Source organism: Dromaius novaehollandiae, chromosome 13 (genome assembly GCF_036370855.1).
Source record: "Dromaius novaehollandiae isolate bDroNov1 chromosome 13, bDroNov1.hap1, whole genome shotgun sequence".
In the NCBI taxonomy this organism is placed as follows: domain Eukaryota; kingdom Metazoa; phylum Chordata; class Aves; order Casuariiformes; family Dromaiidae; genus Dromaius; species Dromaius novaehollandiae.
In genome coordinates, this window is record NC_088110.1 from 861,439 (window position 1) to 881,116 (window position 19,678).

A 19,678-nucleotide genomic window follows, 5' to 3' on the forward strand; every position below is an offset into this window, starting at 1 on the left:
CCCAAGGAGGGAAGCATTCAGAAATGCTTGGTGACTGGGGTGTCAGGACAGAGAGGCAGACATGCATTTCGCTGCTGACCTGACCTTTCCCAGCAGTGGACCCATACGCTTCCTCCAAGATGTGGACTTTCTTTCTCTGCCTCTGTGAGGACACGCCAGAGGTAACCCAGTGCTGGAGAGTGCTGAGCAGGGCCAAGTGCTTGTGGTTTCCCCTTTCCTGGCTCTAGCCAGCTAAGCCCTGCTGAAGGACACTTCGCCCTGGCACTCCGTGGCCTGGGGTAGATTGCAAGCCTGGCACACCACGGGGGGCGCACGCTTGCTGCTCCTTGTTGGACGAGGCAAGAGGAAAGCACTTGAGGTGCCAGGTTAATGCCGATGAGCCATGGTGATCACAGGCAGAACTGTTTGCTCGTGGGCTCCAGTCCACCTTTCCAAGTGTGCTCCAGTGGCGCAATGGGCCAGCGCGCAGTACTTATACAGCAGTGCGAAGCAGAGGGATGCTGAGGGTGTGAGTTCAAGCCTCACCTGGAGCATGGGCTTTTGATCAAGCAGTGCTTGCCCTTCCCTTGGGCAGCGCAGCTTTCTAGCAGTGATATCTGTCGCAATACAGACATCCTGGGAACTCTCAATACAGACACCCTGGAACAGCAGAAGCACTCGGGGCCGTTCCAGGCTTGACCTGGGCTCTGCCCGCAGAGCACTCAGTTCGGCAGCCCCGAGGCAGAGCTGGGCTCTCCTCCCTTCTCTGCAGCAGGTGCACCTCTTCCCTGCAGCATCCAGACCCCACCCAGTGCTCAGAGGCTCTCGTTTTCCTTTGGCTTTTCAGCATTTCCCCTCCAGGCAGACACTCTCCCAGCACCAGCTGCCCAGCCTCGCTGTGGCAGATCCTTCCTAGGCAACCTTTCCACCTCCAGGCAGGCCAGGAGGAAGCACTCTTGGCTCCCCACAGCCGCGCACGGGGGTGGAGCTGCAGGCAAAAGCTGCTGCCTCACAGCTCCTCTCACTCTGCAGGCAAGGGAGAAAGGCAGCTCTGCCCTTCCACGGAGGGTGTCCTTCCCACAGCTAGCTTACAGCTTACAGCTGGGCCGGAGCAGGAATGAAGGGTTCAAGCGTGGTGGCATAACCTCAGAAAAGTCCCATGCTCTCCGCAAAGGAAAACATGTCCTCTTTCTCCCAGGGAAGAGCTCGTGGTGCTGGGTCTCTATGGAGTGGGATGGCAGTCGCGGTTGGGCTGGGGTTGCAGGGTGCTTGTGGTGTGGAGCTGAGAGTCTCCTTACTGCAAAATGGGGAGCAAGGGCAAGAGAAAGGGGAGTGAAAAGCTGGGTGCTTTCCAGGCAGGGTCTCTCAGTTCTCAAGCTTTGCCTGGAGAATGGAGAAGCTTGAATGCTTTCCCAGAGGCAGGCGTAGCTGCCACGGCAGCCCCACAGGAGAAGGCACTGCACAGTCACTAGAAACCAGGAAATCATTTTAGGCATGAGCCCACTGAAGGTTTGGAAGAGAGAGCACAGAAGAGCTTGTACCGCCTTCCTAGGCCTTGACATCTGTGGAAACAAACCCCTTGGCCCGTCCTTGCAGATGCCTCCCTTGTCTTTTCAAACTCTCCTTTCCGGGCAGCGGGCTTGGCAAAACCCTTGCTGTGACTCGGATTCGAACCGAGGTTGCTGCGGCCACAGCGCAGAGTACTAACCACTATACGATCACAGCTGCCCGTGTGATTGCCTTGCCTCCCTGGGCCATATTTCCCGCCTGCCTCTTTCAGGCAACAGGGTGGGAACAGCAAGGGCCTCCTAACTGCCCTTCCTGCAGCATCCTGCAGCATCCGTCCCCCATGCGTGCTCACGTGAGCAACGAAAGCTCACCTGACTCTGCAGCCCCATCATGCGCATTTGCCACCAGCCTCAACTGCCAGGACCCCACCACATGCCAGGAGAAGGGGCAGAACAGTAGCCTGCTTCTTAGCTAAGGGAGGCTGGAAGCCTCCTCGCAAGGCGGCAAGCCGACCCAGGGAAGCCCTTCCTTCCCCGGGAGTTACCTCCTTGCCCACCTGAACAGCCCGCTCTCAACACTCCTCAGCAAGCTGTTGGCCCCACAGCCTGTGAGTGCTGGGAACACAATCCTTGCGCCTGGCGACTCAGACCCTGCTCTCAGCAAATGTGTGCATATCCCCATTACCCTGGAGCAGCAAGGCTGAGCAGTCACAGCTGTCAGGTGAAGGCAAGCTAGCAGGGAGCAGTCAGGAAACGTGAGTCTGTGTCCTCGCAGACCAGCACCTGAACGGAGCAAGCCCTCACGTGCCTCCCTAGGGACTGGGCTGGTGTAGGGGGAAGGCAGGTGCATACCGCAGCGGATATGATGTGTGAGGTGATGTAGCTGAGTGGTGTAAGGAGCTGGATTTTGGCTCTGGTTTCTCAGAAAGGTGGGCTCGAAGCCCATGCCATCAGGTTTTGTTGTCTCAGGCTGCTGTGATTTCTGCCCAGCTGATCGTTCCGGAGCACTGTCCCAGCCCTTCTCAAGCTCTCCTTCTCCTCCGCTTTATCTCTTTGCTCTGGTTTTTCACTGTCCCCAGAGGCACAAAGGAGCAAAGGTGAGCCATCCCCCTGGTACCTCCCCGGAGTGACCCATCTGCTCGTCCTAGGAAGAGAGGCCAGGCAAGGCAGGGCTCCTGTGGGTGTTGATGCAGCCCTTTTGTCCCGCCTGCTCAGCTGTGTCCTCAGGGCTCCAAAAGGAGAGTTTTCCTTCTCAGACAAATGCTCTGCTCCAAGACCAAGAGTCAAAGCAGCTGCAGCAACTCCAAGCCAATCTTGGACCCTCCAGCCACTCAAGGGAGAAGACACAAGATTTGCCCGCTGCTACCTCGGCCTTAAGAGCTGGGGTGCCCTGAGAGGTCCTCAGCAGGACAGTTTCACGTCTCTTGGGCAAGTTGGAAAGTTCAGCCCCACACAGACAGCAGCATCACTTCTCGGGCGGGACCTAAGTCTCCTTTGTACAGCGGATGCATAAATTGTGGGGATTTACTTGGACAAGAAAACCATGATGGGATTAAATTAAATTAGGTGGGTCTAAGGAAATTAGATTAAAGTCTTCTGGGCACAGAGTTTGACTCAGGGTCTGGTCACACTTCCCTGGGCAGCAGCCCACTTGCTGGAGAGCTGGTGCTTTCTCTGCCTGGGAGTGGAAGCCCCGCTGGGGAAGGGGAAAAGGCAAATCCTGACTCTCTGCTGAGGACCAGGTGCTGCGGGCTCCTGTGGTCAGGCCCAAGCCAGAGCAAAAGGCTGAGCAGCAGCCTCCTCTGAGGCTTGCCTGCAGGCTCTTCGGGGTATGAGATGGAACTGCTGCTACGGGTGCCAAGAGGCCTCTACCCCAGGGCTCAGTCAGGCCTTGGCACATGGGTTGAGGCAGGGCAGCAGTGCCTGCAAGGGCAGCAGCACAAGAGCAGGCAGCCAGAGCCACTCACTGTGCAGAGGAGCAGTTTCCCGAGAGGAGTGTCACCCGGTGTGGCAAGCCCAGGTGTGCCACCAAAAGGAGGCCGTCCCTGGGTGGGCTCGAACCACCAGCCTCTCAGTTAACAGCCGAGCGCGCTCACCCATTGCGCCACAGAGACCTCCACCAAGGGCTGTCACAGTGATGCTTCCTTCTGTGTCATCACGCACCTCGGCGCTGAGGGACTGGCAGTGCCCCTGATCTTGGGCCCTATCCCAAGAGCCAGGGAAAGGCCGAGCCAGAGCCGCACCCCCGTTCCCAGGCTGCTACCCGCACTGAGAGCAGTGCAGCTCGAGGGCAGGTGCATGCACCGTGTGGTGGAGGTGGCTCAGGGACAAGCCTTTTCTCGCTCTCTTCCAGTGTCACTTTCCCACACACTCTGTGTCGAGAGAGAGCTGCTGGGCGCAGCTCTCCTTAGAGAGAGCGCCCTAGCAGAGCTCCACCTGCTCTGCCCCTGGTGCTGCAGCAGGACAGTGGCCACGCACGCAGCACTGCTGACCTGGCTGAGGTGACTCAGGGCGAGGGATTTGCTCCTCTCCCTCCGGCCCACCTGCATGGAGCAAGGTGTAGAAGTGGTGCCAGCAGTGGGAGGCTCATCTCCTGGACGGGCCCCAAGCACCCGGGGCCCACTGCCCATAGGTCCTGGGTGTTGTCTGCGCTTCCTGTGAGCCCCAGCACCATCAGACCCTGTCAGCGCCCTCAGGACCATTTCTCAGAGACTTCCAGAATAAGAAGTGCTTGGGGCAGGGGCTGTTTCAGAGCAGGCATTTGAGTGAGGCGCACGGTGGTTTCCTCGCTGCGTGGGGATGGACTGACCCTGGCAGAGGACAGACTCCCCTCCCAGGGAGCCAGTTCTGTGCCAATTGAGCACAGCAGTGTGTGAGACCTCCTGGCTCGAGATGGAAATACGGGCAGCTTCGTTCCACAGAGGCACACTTAGGAGAGCTGCAGCTGAGTTCAACGCAGGAGGGTGTTTTTGCCAAGGTGTTAGGAGCCATGCAGCTGGACTGGTGGTGTCCTCCCGGCAGCGTGTTGTGACTAGAGCCGGGGCCATCTCGGCAGCACAAAAGGGCATTTGAACATGCAGAAAGAGCCCCCAAGGCCCTTGCCTGGCTGCCACGCTGCCAATAGCTCATGGCGCAAACCTGTGTCCAGCGGTGACCAGCCCCCCCCAGCACCACCTTGCGCTCCCTGGGCCTCCCCATTGCAGGGCACCCTCTGCCCAGAGGCCCAGGCCGAGGGCATCCTTCTCAGAAGGAAGGGAGAATGCCTGCCAAGTTGCCCGGGCAGGCTCCAGCTGCCGTGGCAATTTGTCTTGCTGCCCGGCTGTGGTTGGAGGGGCTGGTCCCCTGCAGGGCTGGGCTGGTGCCCACTGGAGGGTGCACAGGCACGTTGGGCATCTCCTCCCTGGTGGTCTAGTGGTCAGGATTCGGCACTCTCACTGCCGCGGCCTGGGTTCGATTCCCAGCCAGGGAAAGGGCTCCCTATTGCCACAGCAAGCCAGGCCTTTCACCTTGGGGGCAGCCTGAAATGAAAGGAAGGGCACCCTCTCAGACCCACAACAGAAGAGCTCTCAGCAGCCACAAGGAACAGTTCGGGCATTGCATTGCCTCTGTTACAACAGCCATCCTGGGCTTCCTCCTGCATCCAGCTCCAGGGCACTCCTCCTGTCTTCTGCCAAATCCCCTTGCAGAATACCCTTTTCCTTGTGGCTCCTGGGAGGCACTGGGTGACACAGAAAGGGTCTCTGGCTCTGTGCGATGTGACCCACCTGCGGCAGGAGCTGCCTTCTCTTTCACACCTCAGCTCCCTGCACTACCCAGTCCCACAGAGGCAGGAGCAGGCGACTCTGCAGTAAAGCCCATGAGAGACCCTTCCCATGCTTCCCGGTGTATGGCACCACTGGCATGAGGGCTGGTGCTCTTGCACACTCACCAGGGCATTGGGAAGCTCCCCTTCCGTGGTCTCGACCCATCACTTGCCAGCTATGTCCAGGACAGGGTCCCTACCAGGCTCCCTGACCACTCAGCCCAGCCCTGCAACACAGCCGCCCGTCAGCGGCTCTGGGGCACCCTCAGACGGTCCCCCGTTGCCAGAGCACCAAATCCCAGAGCCAGCTTGGCCCCAATTCAGGAGCTGCCTGTCCTGACTTTGCCAGGCCCCACGGAGAGGGAGCTCCCACTTGCGATGCTGCCCCTTCCTCGCCCAGGGCTGAGCTAGCACTCGGATCTGGGGCCCGAAGACAGGAGAGAGGGAGCAGCACAGAGGCGGGCTGGCGAGCAGAGGCTAGACGGCCACCCTCACAGACAGGCAGACAAGCCCTGTGGGCAGAACTTGCTGTCAAATTGAAGGCATGATGCGTCATGTGAAGAAACAGGGAAGGGAAATGCTACACAGCAGAGGATTTGTGGCTCAATCACCCTTCGGGCCACGGGCCCAGCCTGCTCCTGCTGCACCGCTGCTCTGCCCCTGCCGTGGGCTCTGCCTGGGGTTTTCAGGGCAGGCGCTGCCTTTTGCAGGGCCAAGTGCCCAGATTTGGCTGGGGGGACCATTTCATTCCTCCTGGCTGGGCCTGGCCCTGCGGCTGGGAAATGTCCCCAGGAATCCCAAAGGCCTCATCCTTGGGCTGGAAGGGGGCAGTGCCTTTAGGCACTGTCTCTGGCCTGTGTCAACACTTGTGAGTGCACTGACTTTTGTGCAGCCAAGTGGTGCCTCTGGAGGCATAAGGGAAGCCATGTCTTTGTGGAGATTTCGGGGGAGAGCCTCAACGGTCTTGTGGAGGTGGCCTGGGGTTGATGGTGCGAGTGCAGAGGCACCCAAATGGAAGCCCTGCTCATCGGTGACTCAGGATGCCCAGTGCTCTGTTTGCCCCCACGCTCAACCGGCACAGGAGGCTGCACAGAAGAGCCGGTGAAGGGAGGAGACCCTGGTTGCAGGCCCTGCTGCCATGTTCTGACCCATCCCGGAGGGGAGGGATTGAAAAGAGCAAATAGCCTGCCCAGTGTTAGCCAGTTCTGCCCTTCTGTATGTGTGATGCTTCTCCCTCCCTCTAGCACCAGGGGAAAGCAAATTCCCTCCCTGGGCAGCTGTGCTCACAGGCTCTGTTTGAACCCCACCACGTGCGTTTGCGGTGATGGGACCCTGGAGCAGAAAGAGCCAGTGCTGGGCAGAGGGCTGCCCACAGTGCCTGCTGGACACACCTGCCCTCCCCCTGCACCACCCACTGGCCAGCCAGCACCGGGGGCAGCTGTGTGCAGAGCGGGCTCTGCCTTTCCCTGGCGCTTGGGGTACGGGTTGGGATCAGGCACGTTCCCATTTCCCTGGCCCTGGGGGCTATGCCCAGGCAGAAGCCCACCCCTCTGAGACAGCTCCTCACAGGGCTCCTGGTAGCAGCTCCACCTGAACCAGCCAGGAGACGTCCCAGCACTTCTCAGCATGATGGCTTGCTTCACAAGTCCCAAATTCCTGCAAGAGAAAGTGTCGTTCACGTGAGAGGAGGGTACTTGTGTCGCCCATGCTCAGGCCTTTTCCACTGCGCACAGCACATCTCTGCTGGGGCCCCAGCATCAGGACCTGCCCCACACCTGTCCTTCGTGCCTCCTCAGTGCCGCTGGTGAGAAGTCAGTATCATCAGCTGGAGGTCTGCCTGGAGGCCTGTGCTTTGGCAGCCTCAACTGCCAGGACCCCACCACATGCCAGGAGAAGGGGCAGAACAAAAGTCTTCTCTCCAGTAGCCCGCCTCTTAGCTAAGGGAGGCTGGAAGCCTTCTCGCAAGGCAGGAAGCCGACCAAGGGAAGCGCTCCTTCCCTGGGAGCCTCCTTCTTGCCCACCTGAACACCTAGCACACGTTGCCCAGCACCCTGTCCTAATGCAGCCCAGGGTACCATTGGCCTTCCTGGCCACAGGAGCACATTGCTGGCTCATCGTCAACCAGCAGTCCACCAGGACTCCCAGGTCCTTCTCGGCAGGGCTGCTCTCCAGCAGGTCAGCCCCCAGCCCGTACTGCTGCATGGGTTTTTTTCTCCCTGGGTGCATTCTCTCTGCACTTCCCTTTGTCGAACTTCATGAGGTTCCTCTCTGCCTCTCTCTCCAGCCTGTCGAGGTCCCTCCGAATGGCAGCACAGCCCGCTGGTGTACCAGCCACTCCTGCCAGTTTTTGTGTCATCAGCAAACTTGCTGAGGGTGCACTCTGTGCCTCTGAGAGGAGGAAGGTGCAGGAAGAGTGGATGGAGCTCCATGTCACCATGGAGCTGGAGGGAATAGGCAAGACCCACCTGGAGGGGCATGGCACAGGGACATGCCCAGGTGCTTTGGTGGCACAGTGGTGAGCGTGGCTGCCTTCCAAGCAGCTGAGCCCAGTTTGATTCCTCTTCTCAGTGGCTCCCAGTGGAAGAACGAGAGGCAATGGGCACAAACTGAAGGAGGGCCCACCCCTGGGCATCCTGAGCTTTCCTTGGGGCCTCTTGGGCCTCATGGGAGTGCTACAGCTCGAGGGCTTCTCCCCTCCCCCCTCCCCTGCCCCTACAGCTGCAAGCTTTCCTAGGTCTCCTAGGATTCTGGCGAACTGGACTAACACTGGGGGACCCAGTGTCAGAGAAGGAGGAAGTGTGCTAGGGAGAAAAGCAATCCTGGCTTTTAGCTCTCTCTGGCCCACCTCCTGTGCCAGACCACAGCTGCCCTTCCCCCACCATCAAGATTAGGAGGAAAACAAGAGGCTTCTAGTTAATTAAAGCCAACCTAAAAACCAGGGAAAACAGACACTACTCTCTGTTGGTGGGGGAGGATGAGCTGACTTTCACATTCCTCTGGTACCCTCAGGTACCCTCTCCTTTGGGGTGGCTGCGGGGTGGAGGGCATAGCTTTGCACGACAAGGGGAACAGCTTCCTGCACATCTCTAAGGGGCTCGCATGCCCAGGCTTGCTCTTCTGGCACATCCAGCCCAAAGACATGCTTAGCGAGGTGATTCTCAGTCCTCACAACACAAGGCCTGCAATTACCAGCCTTCAAAAGGAAGCAACATTTTGGCACAGCTTCGCAGCCTGTCGCCAATCAGCTCCACATGGTCTTTCTCCCCACATTGAAGACAAAGTCCACGTGCTGTCTTCTCAAGATGGCCCAGAAGAACACCACTGAGGTCTTGGTTAGGAACACTGCACTGCTGTAAAAGGCCTGCGGGCGCACACGGGTAGATCCTCGTACCGCAGAGGGATGATTCTCACGTCACCCAGTCAGCAGCAGAGGAGGAACACAGTCATTCGGCCATGTCTTCAGAGCGGTTTGCATGCCCCTCGAGCTCGGTGCTAGGGCAGGCAAAGGTTTTCATCTGTCTCCTTACTGGGAACATCTTCTTGAGCGCATCGGAGCTGGTATTCTTTGGCAACAACCTCCGATATACGAAACATGGGTCTCCGAACAATGGAAACCTCACCGTTCACGGTGAACTCGTAGTGGTTAAGAACACAGAATGTCCCCACTTCTAAGACCATGACACCCTGAGAACAGCAGAGGGAGAGAAGGAACAAGCATCAGCCTCCTGGAGAGGAGAAAACTGACCAGTGTCTTGCCAGAGCGTGGGGCGGCCGCTCTGTGCCCTGCCCACCCCTACCATGCAAAGGGCAACATGGGGCACTTGGGAAAGCTCTGGAGAGAAAGCACATGCTGCAGACCTTTCTTTGCTCTTGCTCCTCTGCTCTGCCCAAAAATCTCTTGGGAAAAGCAACAGCTGAGCCAACATTGCTCCCCTACACACAGTCGGAGGGCTTTCCAACAGCAGGGACAAACCCTGAAACGGGTAGCAGGCTTTGGCCTTTCCGCGCTGGCACTGGAGAAGAGAGGAGCCCCAGAGAGGGCTGAACACTCTCTTCTGCTCTATCGGGACTTCCATTGTTACCTCTGGTGCGAGAGAAGCTGCTCTGTGGCACTTTGTCCAGGGCAGTGTCCTGCGGGGGTGCCGTTGCTCTTCTCAGGGGAGGGACGCAACGGCACTCCATGGCACAGGGATGTCAGGACGAGGCAAACTGTCAGGCTTTCATGAGGGGAGGAGCAGGACACAAGACCCACCTCGTTCTGTGCCAAGTGCTCTAGAATGTATTTGGACACGCTGTCCCAAATGGTAACAATCTCTGGAAAGCAAGGCAAAGAGGTATCATGCTCCAAGTCAGCCAGCTCACAACCATTCAGCACCCTGCTCACCCGGCAGGTGACAAGTGCAGGTGAGATGAAAAATACGGCCACTCCAATTCAAAACACGCCAGGTGCTCCACAGGACAGGAGTTGCAGAGCTGAGCTGCAAGGGCACGGCAAGGACACCTCCGCCCACTTCTAAGCAAGGCTCCTCTCCTTTCAGGTGTGGATGCCAAAGGCTGACCCACCCGCTAGGGAAACGGGGACTAGCTTTCCACAGCAGCGAGAGGACGCTGCAGCGCCCACAGGAGTCGCCGAGGCTCAGGGGAGCCCCAGCAGTCTCCCCTGCAGGACTCCCGGCTGCCAAACTCACCCCTGGGCCAGGAACAGATGAGCAGACCGCCCTCTCGTGGCGCCCACTTGCCCTGTCCAGACCGCCCCCACAGAGCCCAGCCTTTCCATGGCTTTCTCCTAGCTGATACCGTCTACAGCACTCAGGAAATACCTCCTGCAAGCCTTATCGTAATGGCCGAGATTCCTGAGCATTGGAAACACGTCCGGCCACAGGTTCTCCATCTTCGTGACCCCTCACACTCGATTAGGCCCTGGAGCAGGAGGGTGAGTAGGAAACTTCTCCTCCCGATCGCCTCCTCCTCCTTTGCACTCCCCCCCCCCCGCCCCCTGGCAGGCTCTAGCACTGTCATGCAGCCTCCCTTCGCCCTCTCCTTTGCACTGCAAAGCAGCTGCTCCAGCGGAGAGCCGTGGCGAGAGCAGCCCCAGCACCTGGGCTTGCCCAGGCCTCCCAGGGAAGTGCGAGGAGGAAGTGTGCCCTCCCGTGGTGGGAGGGCAGCTGTGGCTGTGACCCCAGCCCATGTCACCAAGGAGCTGCCAGGCCTCCTGCCACCCCTCCCACAGACCCTGACAGCCTTTGCCCACCTTGGCCAAGGGCGACTGTACTGGGTGTTGTAGGGTGCTGCCTCCACTCCACGCTGTGCCACAGCGAGAGCCATGGCGGGGAGGTCCCCTGGCTGGGGCCTACCCCGTGCACTTCCAGGGTGCTCAGCAGTGCGATGGCCCCAGACGGGGATGCTGCGCTGTCATTGCTGGCTGTGGGGGCCGCGCTGGGCTCTGCCCTGAAGAAAGGAAGGGAGAAAGGAGGGAAGGAATAAAGAGGAGGGTCCTGGCTGTACTCCTCAGCCTCCGCAAAGCAAGGGCTGGTGCTGGTTAGGTACACCACAGCCTATCTGGGCAACCAGTGCCAGTGTTCCCTCACCCGTACAGTAAAAAAGGGTTTTCGTACGCTTAAGGGGGATTTCCGGTACTTCAGTTTGTGCCCATTGCCTCTCGTTCTTCCACTGGGAGCCACTGAGAAGAGGAATCAAACTGGGCTCAGCTGCTTGGAAGGCAGCCACGCTCACCACTGTGCCACCAAAGCACCTGGGCATGTCCCTGTGCCATGCCCCTCCAGGTGGGTCTTGCCTATTCCCTCCAGCTCCATCCACACACATCTACTCTTCCTGCACCTTCCTCCTCTCAGAGGCACAGAGTGCACCCTCAGCAAGTTTGCTGATGACACAAAACTGGCAGGAGTGGCTGGTACACCAGCGGGCTGTGCTGCCATTCGGAGGGACCTCGACAGGCTGGAGAGGGAGGCAGAGAGGAACCTCATGAAGTTCGACAAAGGGAAGTGCAGAGAGAATGCACCCAGGGAGAAAAAAACCCATGCAGCAGTACGGGCTGGGGGCTGACCTGCTGGAGAGCAGCCCTGCCGAGAAGGACCTGGGAGTCCTGGCGGACTGCTGGTTGACGATGAGCCAGCAATGTGCTCCTGTGGCCAGGAAGGCCAATGGTACCCTGGGCTGCATTAGGACAGGGTGCTGGGCAACGTGTGCTAGGTGTTCAGGTGGGCAAGAAGGAGGCTCCCAGGGAAGGAGCGCTTCCCTTGGTCGGCTTCCTGCCTTGCGAGAAGGCTTCCAGCCTCCCTTAGCTAAGAGGCGGGCTACTGGAGAGAAGACTTTTGTTCTGCCCCTTCTCCTGGCATGTGGTGGGGTCCTGGCAGTTGAGGCTGCCAAAGCACAGGCCTCCAGGCAGACCTCCAGCTGATGATACTGACTTCTCACCAGCGGCACTGAGGAGGCACGAAGGACAGGTGTGGGGCAGGTCCTGATGCTGGGGCCCCAGCAGAGATGTGCTGTGCGCAGTGGAAAAGGCCTGAGCATGGGCGACACAAGTACCCTCCTCTCACGTGAACGACACTTTCTCTTGCAGGAATTTGGGACTTGTGAAGCAAGCCATCATGCTGAGAAGTGCTGGGACGTCTCCTGGCTGGTTCAGGTGGAGCTGCTACCAGGAGCCCTGTGAGGAGCTGTCTCAGAGGGGTGGGCTTCTGCCTGGGCATAGCCCCCAGGGCCAGGGAAATGGGAACGTGCCTGATCCCAACCCGTACCCCAAGCGCCAGGGAAAGGCAGAGCCCGCTCTGCACACAGCTGCCCCCGGTGCTGGCTGGCCAGTGGGTGGTGCAGGGGGAGGGCAGGTGTGTCCAGCAGGCATTGTGGGCAGCCCTCTGCCCAGCACTGGCTCTTTCTGCTCCAGGGTCCCATCACCGCAAACGCACGTGGTGGGGTTCAAACAGAGCCTGTGAGCACAGCTGCCCAGGGAGGGAATTTGCTTTCCCCTGGTGCTAGAGGGAGGGAGAAGCATCACACATACAGAAGGGCAGAACGGGCTAACACTGGGCAGGCTATTTGCTCTTTTCAATCCCTCCCCCCCGGGATGGGTCAGAACATGGCAGCAGGGCCTGCAACCAGGGTCTCCTCCCTTCACCGGCTCTTCTGTGCAGCCTCCTGTGCCGGTTGAGCGTGGGGGCAAACAGAGCACTGGGCATCCTGAGTCACCGATGAGCAGGGCTTCCATTTGGGTGCCTCTGCACTCGCACCATCAACCCCAGGCCACCTCCACAAGACCGTTGAGGCTCTCCCCCGAAATCTCCACAAAGACATGGCTTCCCTTATGCCTCCAGAGGCACCGCTTGGCTGCACAAAAGTCAGTGCACTCACAAGTGTTGACACAGGCCAGAGACAGTGCCTAAAGGCACTGCCCCCTTCCAGCCCAAGGATGAGGCCTTTGGGATTCCTGGGGACATTTCCCAGCTGCAGGGCCAGGCCCAGCCAGGAGGAATGAAATGGTCCCCCCAGCCAAATCTGGGCACTTGGCCCTGCAAAAGGCAGCGCCTGCCCTGAAAACCCCAGGCAGAGCCCACGGCAGGGGCAGAGCAGCGGTGCAGCAGGAGCAGGCTGGGCCCGTGGCCCGAAGGGTGATTGAGCCACAAATCCTCTGCTGTGTAGCATTTCCCTTCCCTGTTTCTTCACATGACGCATCATGCCTTCAATTTGACAGCAAGTTCTGCCCACAGGGCTTGTCTGCCTGTCTGTGAGGGTGGCCGTCTAGCCTCTGCTCGCCAGCCCGCCTCTGTGCTGCTCCCTCTCTCCTGTCTTCGGGCCCCAGATCCGAGTGCTAGCTCAGCCCTGGGCGAGGAAGGGGCAGCATCGCAAGTGGGAGCTCCCTCTCCGTGGGGCCTGGCAAAGTCAGGACAGGCAGCTCCTGAATTGGGGCCAAGCTGGCTCTGGGATTTGGTGCTCTGGCAACGGGGGACCGTCTGAGGGTGCCCCAGAGCCGCTGACGGGCGGCTGTGTTGCAGGGCTGGGCTGAGTGGTCAGGGAGCCTGGTAGGGACCCTGTCCTGGACATAGCTGGCAAGTGATGGGTCGAGACCACGGAAGGGGAGCTTCCCAATGCCCTGGTGAGTGTGCAAGAGCACCAGCCCTCATGCCAGTGGTGCCATACACCGGGAAGCATGGGAAGGGTCTCTCATGGGCTTTACTGCAGAGTCGCCTGCTCCTGCCTCTGTGGGACTGGGTAGTGCAGGGAGCTGAGGTGTGAAAGAGAAGGCAGCTCCTGCCGCAGGTGGGTCACATCGCACAGAGCCAGAGACCCTTTCTGTGTCACCCAGTGCCTCCCAGGAGCCACAAGGAAAAGGGTATTCTGCAAGGGGATTTGGCAGAAGACAGGAGGAGTGCCCTGGAGCTGGATGCAGGAGGAAGCCCAGGATGGCTGTTGTAACAGAGGCAATGCAATGCCCGAACTGTTCCTTGTGGCTGCTGAGAGCTCTTCTGTTGTGGGTCTGAGAGGGTGCCCTTCCTTTCATTTCAGGCTGCCCCCAAGGTGAAAGGCCTGGCTTGCTGTGGCAATAGGGAGCCCTTTCCCTGGCTGGGAATCGAACCCAGGCCGCGGCAGTGAGAGTGCCGAATCCTGACCACTAGACCACCAGGGAGGAGATGCCCAACGTGCCTGTGCACCCTCCAGTGGGCACCAGCCCAGCCCTGCAGGGGACCAGCCCCTCCAACCACAGCCGGGCAGCAAGACAAATTGCCATGGCAGCTGGAGCCTGCCCGGGCAACTTGGCAGGCATTCTCCCTTCCTTCTGAGAAGGATGCCCTTGGCCTGGGCCTCTGGGCAGAGGGTGCCCTGCAATGGGGAGGCCCAGGGAGCGCAAGGTGGTGCTGGGGGGGGGCTGGTCACCGCTGGACACAGGTTTGCGCCATGAGCTATTGGCAGCGTGGCAGCCAGGCAAGGGCCTTGGGGGCTCTTTCTGCATGTTCAAATGCCCTTTTGTGCTGCCGAGATGGCCCCGGCTCTAGTCACAACACGCTGCCGGGAGGACACCACCAGTCCAGCTGCATGGCTCCTAACACCTTGGCAAAAACACCCTCCTGCATTGAACTCAGCTGCAGCTCTCCTAAGTGTGCCTCTGTGGAACGAAGCTGCCCGTATTTCCATCTCGAGCCAGGAGGTCTCACACACTGCTGTGCTCAATTGGCACAGAACTGGCTCCCTGGGAGGGGAGTCTGTCCTCTGCCAGGGTCAGTCCATCCCCACGCAGCGAGGAAACCACCGTGCGCCTCACTCAAATGCCTGCTCTGAAACAGCCCCTGCCCCAAGCACTTCTTATTCTGGAAGTCTCTGAGAAATGGTCCTGAGGGCGCTGACAGGGTCTGATGGTGCTGGGGCTCACAGGAAGCGCAGACAACACCCAGGACCTATGGGCAGTGGGCCCCGGGTGCTTGGGGCCCGTCCAGGAGATGAGCCTCCCACTGCTGGCACCACTTCTACACCTTGCTCCATGCAGGTGGGCCGGAGGGAGAGGAGCAAATCCCTCGCCCTGAGTCACCTCAGCCAGGTCAGCAGTGCTGCGTGCGTGGCCACTGTCCTGCTGCAGCACCAGGGGCAGAGCAGGTGGAGCTCTGCTAGGGCGCTCTCTCTAAGGAGAGCTGCGCCCAGCAGCTCTCTCTCGACACAGAGTGTGTGGGAAAGTGACACTGGAAGAGAGCGAGAAAAGGCTTGTCCCTGAGCCACCTCCACCACACGGTGCATGCACCTGCCCTCGAGCTGCACTGCTCTCAGTGCGGGTAGCAGCCTGGGAACGGGGGTGCGGCTCTGGCTCGGCCTTTCCCTGGCTCTTGGGATAGGGCCCAAGATCAGGGGCACTGCCAGTCCCTCAGCGCCGAGGTGCGTGATGACACAGAAGGAAGCATCACTGTGACAGCCCTTGGTGGAGGTCTCTGTGGCGCAATGGGTGAGCGCGCTCGGCTGTTAACTGAGAGGCTGGTGGTTCGAGCCCACCCAGGGACGGCCTCCTTTTGGTGGCACACCTGGGCTTGCCACACCGGGTGACACTCCTCTCGGGAAACTGCTCCTCTGCACAGTGAGTGGCTCTGGCTGCCTGCTCTTGTGCTGCTGCCCTTGCAGGCACTGCTGCCCTGCCTCAACCCATGTGCCAAGGCCTGACTGAGCCCTGGGGTAGAGGCCTCTTGGCACCCGTAGCAGCAGTTCCATCTCATACCCCGAAGAGCCTGCAGGCAAGCCTCAGAGGAGGCTGCTGCTCAGCCTTTTGCTCTGGCTTGGGCCTGACCACAGGAGCCCGCAGCACCTGGTCCTCAGCAGAGAGTCAGGATTTGCCTTTTCCCCTTCCCCAGCGGGGCTTCCACTCCCAGGCAGAGAAAGCACCAGCTCTCCAGCAAGCGGGCTGCTGCCCAGGGAAGTGTGACCAGACCCTGAGTCAAACTCTGTGCCCAGAAGACATTAATCTAATTTCCTTAGACCCACCTAATTTAATTTAATCCCATCATGGTTTTCTTGTCCAAGTAAATCCCCACAATTTATGCATCCGCTGTACAAAGGAGACTTAGGTCCCGCCCGAGAAGTGATGCTGCTGTCTGTGTGGGGCTGAACTTTCCAACTTGCCCAAGAGACGTGAAACTGTCCTGCTGAGGACCTCTCAGGGCACCCCAGCTCTTAAGGCCGAGGTAGCAGCGGGCAAATCTTGTGTCTTCTCCCTTGAGTGGCTGGAGGGTCCAAGACTGGCTTGGAGTTGCTGCAGCTGCTTTGACTCTTGGTCTTGGAGCAGAGCATTTGTCTGAGAAGGAAAACTCTCCTTTTGGAGCCCTGAGGACACAGCTGAGCAGGCGGGACAAAAGGGCTGCATCAACACCCACAGGAGCCCTGCCTTGCCTGGCCTCTCTTCCTAGGACGAGCAGATGGGTCACTCCGGGGAGGTACCAGGGGGATGGCTCACCTTTGCTCCTTTGTGCCTCTGGGGACAGTGAAAAACCAGAGCAAAGAGATAAAGCGGAGGAGAAGGAGAGCTTGAGAAGGGCTGGGACAGTGCTCCGGAACGATCAGCTGGGCAGAAATCACAGCAGCCTGAGACAACAAAACCTGATGGCATGGGCTTCGAGCCCACCTTTCTGAGAAACCAGAGCCAAAATCCAGCTCCTTACACCACTCAGCTACATCACCTCACACATCATATCCGCTGCGGTATGCACCTGCCTTCCCCCTACACCAGCCCAGTCCCTAGGGAGGCACGTGAGGGCTTGCTCCGTTCAGGTGCTGGTCTGCGAGGACACAGACTCACGTTTCCTGACTGCTCCCTGCTAGCTTGCCTTCACCTGACAGCTGTGACTGCTCAGCCTTGCTGCTCCAGGGTAATGGGGATATGCACACGTTTGCTGAGAGCAGGGTCTGAGTCGCCAGGCGCAAGGATTGTGTTCCCAGCACTCACAGGCTGTGGGGCCAACAGCTTGCTGAGGAGTGTTGAGAGCGGGCTGTTCAGGTGGGCAAGGAGGTGACTCCCGGGGAAGGAAGGGCTTCCCTGGGTCGGCTTGCCGCCTTGCGAGGAGGCTTCCAGCCTCCCTTAGCTAAGAAGCAGGCTACTGTTCTGCCCCTTCTCCTGGCATGTGGTGGGGTCCTGGCAGTTGAGGCTGGTGGCAAATGCGCATGATGGGGCTGCAGAGTCAGGTGAGCTTTCGTTGCTCACGTGAGCACGCATGGGGGACGGATGCTGCAGGATGCTGCAGGAAGGGCAGTTAGGAGGCCCTTGCTGTTCCCACCCTGTTGCCTGAAAGAGGCAGGCGGGAAATATGGCCCAGGGAGGCAAGGCAATCACACGGGCAGCTGTGATCGTATAGTGGTTAGTACTCTGCGCTGTGGCCGCAGCAACCTCGGTTCGAATCCGAGTCACAGCAAGGGTTTTGCCAAGCCCGCTGCCCGGAAAGGAGAGTTTGAAAAGACAAGGGAGGCATCTGCAAGGACGGGCCAAGGGGTTTGTTTCCACAGATGTCAAGGCCTAGGAAGGCGGTACAAGCTCTTCTGTGCTCTCTCTTCCAAACCTTCAGTGGGCTCATGCCTAAAATGATTTCCTGGTTTCTAGTGACTGTGCAGTGCCTTCTCCTGTGGGGCTGCCGTGGCAGCTACGCCTGCCTCTGGGAAAGCATTCAAGCTTCTCCATTCTCCAGGCAAAGCTTGAGAACTGAGAGACCCTGCCTGGAAAGCACCCAGCTTTTCACTCCCCTTTCTCTTGCCCTTGCTCCCCATTTTGCAGTAAGGAGACTCTCAGCTCCACACCACAAGCACCCTGCAACCCCAGCCCAACCGCGACTGCCATCCCACTCCATAGAGACCCAGCACCACGAGCTCTTCCCTGGGAGAAAGAGGACATGTTTTCCTTTGCGGAGAGCATGGGACTTTTCTGAGGTTATGCCACCACGCTTGAACCCTTCATTCCTGCTCCGGCCCAGCTGTAAGCTGTAAGCTAGCTGTGGGAAGGACACCCTCCGTGGAAGGGCAGAGCTGCCTTTCTCCCTTGCCTGCAGAGTGAGAGGAGCTGTGAGGCAGCAGCTTTTGCCTGCAGCTCCACCCCCGTGCGCGGCTGTGGGGAGCCAAGAGTGCTTCCTCCTGGCCTGCCTGGAGGTGGAAAGGTTGCCTAGGAAGGATCTGCCACAGCGAGGCTGGGCAGCTGGTGCTGGGAGAGTGTCTGCCTGGAGGGGAAATGCTGAAAAGCCAAAGGAAAACGAGAGCCTCTGAGCACTGGGTGGGGTCTGGATGCTGCAGGGAAGAGGTGCACCTGCTGCAGAGAAGGGAGGAGAGCCCAGCTCTGCCTCGGGGCTGCCGAACTGAGTGCTCTGCGGGCAGAGCCCAGGTCAAGCCTGGAACGGCCCCGAGTGCTTCTGCTGTTCCAGGGTGTCTGTATTGAGAGTTCCCAGGATGTCTGTATTGCGACAGATATCACTGCTAGAAAGCTGCGCTGCCCAAGGGAAGGGCAAGCACTGCTTGATCAAAAGCCCATGCTCCAGGTGAGGCTTGAACTCACACCCTCAGCATCCCTCTGCTTCGCACTGCTGTATAAGTACTGCGCGCTGGCCCATTGCGCCACTGGAGCACACTTGGAAAGGTGGACTGGAGCCCACGAGCAAACAGTTCTGCCTGTGATCACCATGGCTCATCGGCATTAACCTGGCACCTCAAGTGCTTTCCTCTTGCCTCGTCCAACAAGGAGCAGCAAGCGTGCGCCCCCCGTGGTGTGCCAGGCTTGCAATCTACCCCAGGCCATGGAGTGCCAGGGCGAAGTGTCCTTCAGCAGGGCTTAGCTGGCTAGAGCCAGGAAAGGGGAAACCACAAGCACTTGGCCCTGCTCAGCACTCTCCAGCACTGGGTTACCTCTGGCGTGTCCTCACAGAGGCAGAGAAAGAAAGTCCACATCTTGGAGGAAGCGTATGGGTCCACTGCTGGGAAAGGTCAGGTCAGCAGCGAAATGCATGTCTGCCTCTCTGTCCTGACACCCCAGTCACCAAGCATTTCTGAATGCTTCCCTCCTTGGGCTGCCCCTTCTTGGTGACCGTTGAGATGGGAGCAGGGAGGAGAAGTCATCTGCAGACTGCTAGAACTGGTTCCCATCTTTCTGCACCACAGCTCCACTGCCTGTGTGTGCCTCGAGGGCGTTTGCCCCAAAGGGGAATGCTTCTCTCTCTTGCCATTGCTCCAGAACACCCGGAGCCGGCAAAAGGTGTCTGAGGGAACACAGGCTAACAAGCAAATACCTTCCCCCCACGCTGGTATTTATTTGCCACCAGCCCGTATTTCTTCATCTGAAAGACACAGGCCGAGCAGAAGGAGCAACTGGCTCCTGTGAATATTGCCCGGACAGACTGCAAAGGGGCTATCGTGGCCGGAAGAGCATGGTGCATCAAGGATTTGCTTTTGGGCTCAGCCCAAGGAATGCATCACAGCAAGGGAGTTTAACAAAAGAAAGAAATGTCCTTGACTGCCTCCCTCTTCTTCTTTTACTTGCCAGCTTAATATTTCCATACCTGCTTAAGCCTCACTCAGAGCAGCATGTGCCTCATGGATTCAAGCTCCTGCTTAGACTCAAAACCACAGCTGTCTCAGGCCCAGGGCTGTGAATGTATGTGTTTGGCTTCTGTTCCTGCAAAACAGCGGTGTCAGGGTACAGCTGCATCCCCACAAGTCCTACAGCCCTTTCGGCAATAACCGCCTTAGGTCGCACAGAGTTGTCTTGGGACAATGGCCAAATCGCTCTCCTAGGATGGCCAGAGGAGCAGGCAGTTCAGCGTGGTCTTCCCTCATGGATTCGGTCCCATGGCTTCCTCCGCCTGTCCTTGTTCCCCTGATCCTTGCTGGGGCTTTGTGTTCGGTGGGAGGAGTCTTTGGGTAGATGCTG

General features: G+C 59.1%; 8 non-coding genes across 8 annotated transcripts; 4 read left to right on the top strand and 4 right to left on the bottom strand.

Moving 5' to 3' along the window:
• The first annotated feature begins 439 nt into the window (after positions 1–439).
• TRNAI-UAU (transfer RNA isoleucine (anticodon UAU)) lies at positions 440–533 on the top strand. Its single transcript has 2 exons — positions 440–477; positions 498–533. It is a non-coding gene; the product is annotated as a tRNA-Ile (tRNA).
• Positions 534–1,632: 1,099 nt separating this feature from the next.
• Positions 1,633–1,704, bottom strand: TRNAH-GUG (transfer RNA histidin (anticodon GUG)). Its single transcript has one exon. It is a non-coding gene; the product is annotated as a tRNA-His (tRNA).
• Positions 1,705–3,527: 1,823 nt separating this feature from the next.
• Positions 3,528–3,601, bottom strand: TRNAN-GUU (transfer RNA asparagine (anticodon GUU)). Its single transcript has one exon. It is a non-coding gene; the product is annotated as a tRNA-Asn (tRNA).
• Positions 3,602–4,884: 1,283 nt separating this feature from the next.
• TRNAE-CUC (transfer RNA glutamic acid (anticodon CUC)) lies at positions 4,885–4,956 on the top strand. Its single transcript has one exon. It is a non-coding gene; the product is annotated as a tRNA-Glu (tRNA).
• An 8,905-nt stretch (positions 4,957–13,861) lies between these two features.
• TRNAE-CUC (transfer RNA glutamic acid (anticodon CUC)) lies at positions 13,862–13,933 on the bottom strand. The gene has a single exon. It is a non-coding gene; the product is annotated as a tRNA-Glu (tRNA).
• Positions 13,934–15,217: 1,284 nt separating this feature from the next.
• Positions 15,218–15,291, top strand: TRNAN-GUU (transfer RNA asparagine (anticodon GUU)). The gene has a single exon. It is a non-coding gene; the product is annotated as a tRNA-Asn (tRNA).
• A 1,823-nt stretch (positions 15,292–17,114) lies between these two features.
• Positions 17,115–17,186, top strand: TRNAH-GUG (transfer RNA histidin (anticodon GUG)). Its single transcript has one exon. It is a non-coding gene; the product is annotated as a tRNA-His (tRNA).
• Positions 17,187–18,285: 1,099 nt separating this feature from the next.
• Positions 18,286–18,379, bottom strand: TRNAI-UAU (transfer RNA isoleucine (anticodon UAU)). The gene is made up of 2 exons: positions 18,342–18,379; positions 18,286–18,321 (listed from the first exon to the last, which is right to left on the bottom strand). It is a non-coding gene; the product is annotated as a tRNA-Ile (tRNA).
• Positions 18,380–19,678: the final 1,299 nt, after the last annotated feature.